The following is a 3,701-nucleotide window of genomic DNA, read 5'->3' on the forward strand; positions in this document are numbered from 1 at the left end:
TGAATGACCGATGGATCAGGAACTGGCGGATAAAAATCGGGAGTGGGCCCCGAAGACCCCACTGATGAAGGGTTAGTAAGATGTGATGGCGCCAGGCCGTGTCATAGGCCTTGCGAAGGTCAAAAAACACTGCAACCAAATGGCGGCGCTGGGAAAAAGCCTGCCGATCTGCGGATTCCAAGCGAAGCAAATGATCGATTGGAGATCGTCCCTCTCGAAAGCCACACTGGTAAGGGGACAATAGATCCCGAGATTCGAGGACCCAAGTGAGCTGACGGGCGACCAGCCGTTCAAGTAACTTACAACCAACATTGGTCAAACTAATTGGCCGATAGCTGTCAACAGATAGGGGGTTCTGACCAGGCTTAAGGACAGGAACCACAACGCTATCCCTCCACTGAGAAGGGAAGTCACCCTGGAGCCAGATACGGTTAAACACCCGAAGAAGATGGTGCCGTTGTGGAGCACTGAGATGTTGAAGCATCTGGTTATGAATGGAATCTGGGCCAGGAGCCGTATCATGAGAAGCAGATAGAGCAGAAAGAAATTCCCATTCAGTGAAAGGTTCGTTGTAAGATTCTGACTCACAAGTGGTGAAACATAAGGTGACAGCTTCAGCCTGCTGTTTTTGATGAAGGAAAGCAGCTGGATAGGAGGCCGACGCTGATGCCACTGCAAAATGGGTCGCAAGATGTTCTGCGAGAACTAATGGGTCCGTACAAATGCCATCTGGGAGGTGAAGGCCTGGGAGGGTGGACTGCCGATGGCAACCTTGGAGAGAGCGAAGTGTAGCCCATACCCGTGACAGAGGGACAGTGGAACCAAGGGAAGAAACGAATCGTTCCCAACATATCCGCTTGCTCTGTTTGATTAAATAACGGGCTTTAGCGCGAAGGCGCTTAAAGGTAGAAAGGCTGGCTACAGATGGGTGCCTCTTAAACTGTTGCAAAGCTCGACGGCGATCACGGATGGCAATGGCAATGGCCGTACTCCACCACGGGACTTGCCGACGACGAAATTGTCCAGATGAGCGCGGGACAGCAAGGTTAGCAGCGCGAACAATCGCGTCAGACACGTCACGTAGGACGTCATCAATACAACCCGACAAAGAGGGAGAAAACTCGACCTGTGCAGTATATAGAGGCCAATCGGCGCGGTGGAAAGACCAACGAGGTAACCTCTCCATCGGGGAGCGGGAAGGGAGCGTGATAATCAACGGGAAATGGTCACTATCACAAAGGTCGTCGTGTGGCGACCAGTGTAATGAAGTGAGGAGAGAGGGAGAAGAAAGAGAAAGATCAATGGCAGAAAAGGTACCATGACCAGCACTGAAATGAGTAGGGGAGCCATCATTAAGAAGGCACAGGTCGTGGTCTGCAATAAATTGGTCGATAAGAAGACCTCGTCTAGATGGAAAGGCACTGCCCCACAAAGGATGATGAGCATTAAAATCCCCAAGGAGGAGGAAGGGAGGAGGAAGTTGCTGAAGAAGGGTGGTTAAGGCAGCAGGTGTAAGAGTTCTGTCAGGAGGGAGATAAAGATTGCATACTGTGACTGCAGAGTCTAAGTGGACCCTAACAGCAACCGCTTCCAATGTAGTTTGGAGAGGAATCCACGTGCTAGCAATGTCTGTACGGACCAACGTACAAACGCCACCAGAAGCCCGCAAGGGTCCGACCCGATTTCGACAGAAAACACGGAACCCACGGAGGGTCGGTGAGTGAGCATCAGTAAAATGAGATTCCTGGAGAACCACACAAGCTGCTGAGTAGGACGAAAGAAGGGATTTCAATTCCGGAAGGTGACGATAGTAGCCATTACAATTCCATTGGAGAACCACAGAACGATGGTTTAAATGAGGGCTGAACACGCTAAATCCAGTCATACCGCCGGGTCCCCACCCGTCACCGACAAGGAGGGGGCGACATCCATAAACGACAGGTCAGAATCCGGTTGTGAAGCCGGGGAAGGGACCTCCGGTGACACCAGAGGCTCTTTGTCCCGGGACTTATGTTTCTTCTTCTTTTCAGGCTGAGATCGAGGAGGGCTGTGTGGCATAATGGAGCCAGCTGCAGCAAGATCAGGAACAGAAAGAGACCGGGCGACCTGGGGGCCGATAGACCGCGGCTCTCTCGGTCGCCGCGCTGCAGCAGACCTTTGACCTGGAAGGTGCCGGGAAGGGGCATCCCGGGAGAGGCGCCCTTGACCGGCAGACGCCGAAGGAGTGGGACACTTCTCTGGCTGGGGAGGGGGAGCGGCGCCCAGAGGAGAAGGTGTGGGAGCCGCAGGGGAGGGGGGAGGGAGAGGGGTCCGGGACGGGGGTAAGGAAGGGGGAGGAAGGGATGAAGATGTAACCAAGGCGTAACTAGATGTCATGGACACAGGGTGCAATCGTGCATATTTCTTACGGGCCTCTGTGTAGCTTAAACGATCAAGAGACTTATACTCCTGTATCTTTTTTTCTTTCTTATAAACTGGGCAATCTGCTGAACGTGGAGAATGACTACCATGACAATTTACACATACAGGAGGGGGAACACAGGGACTCCTCTCATGGAGTGGACGTCCACAGTCACCACAGAGAGGGTCCTGGGTACAGCGAGAAGACATGTGGCCAAAACGCAAGCACTTAAAACACCGCATAGGAGGTGGGATGTACGGCTTCACATCACAGCGATAGACCATAATCTTAACTTTCTCAGGAAGGGTATCCCCTTCAAAGGCCAGGATAAAGGCACCAGTATCAATACGATTATCTTTAGGACCCTTCTGAACACGCCGAACAAAGTGAACACCCCGCCGTCCGAGATTGTCCCGAAGTTCCTCATCAGTTTGAAGAATGAGGTCTCTGTGAAAAATCACACCTTGTACCATATTTAGAGACTGGTGAGGGGTAATGGACACGGGAATTGTGCCAAGATGGGTACAGGCACGAAGGGCCGCAGATTGGGCAGCCGAAGCAGTTTTTATCAGTAATGAACCCGACCGCATCTTGCTCAGGGAGTCCACTTCGCCGAACTTGTCTTCAATGTGTTCCACAAAGAATAAAGGTTTGACACTGGTGAAAGTATCTCCATCAGTCCTGGTGCAAACTAGATAACGGGGGAAAGGTTTTGCCCCTAGACGACGGGCCTGACCCTCCTCCCAGGGGGTAGCCACGGAAGGGAAGGCCGAAGGGGCAAGAGAAGCAGCACTTGAGGAATCAGTACCACGCAGAGAGACGGCCGCAGAAGAGCGGCCAGAGGTTTGGACCCTTGTGCGTTTCATCTGCATAGCGTCCGCCCTGATACCACCCACTCCGATCAGGGGCTCTCCTCACGGGCGCCACCCAGCCACAGCAAGGGCCGTCTGGCACGGCGGCCATTGCCGGGAGTTCCGGTGCTCCAGGATGACGAGCAACCACTCCAAGGCATGCATGAGGAGGTCACAGCTCAGGTATCAGAAGTGTGATCCCTGTGTGTTCAGGGGGCTCAACCAAAAGGGTACATAGCGACCCCACCACACGGGCTGGCTACCGTGCTGGCTATGCACCCTAGCATCAGACAACGACGTAGAAGAAAAGGTGGAATATACTAGGAGGGCACACGTCGGAGACACTAGGTAAGGTGCTCTTCCCCAAATGGCTCACACTATGGAAGAGGAATTTTGGAATGGAGGTCAAACCCCAGAGGGGGACCAAGGAATGCCAAAAGGAGGAGATG

The sequence above is a fragment of the Schistocerca americana genome, chromosome 8 (genome assembly GCF_021461395.2).
Source record: "Schistocerca americana isolate TAMUIC-IGC-003095 chromosome 8, iqSchAmer2.1, whole genome shotgun sequence".
In the NCBI taxonomy this organism is placed as follows: domain Eukaryota; kingdom Metazoa; phylum Arthropoda; class Insecta; order Orthoptera; family Acrididae; genus Schistocerca; species Schistocerca americana.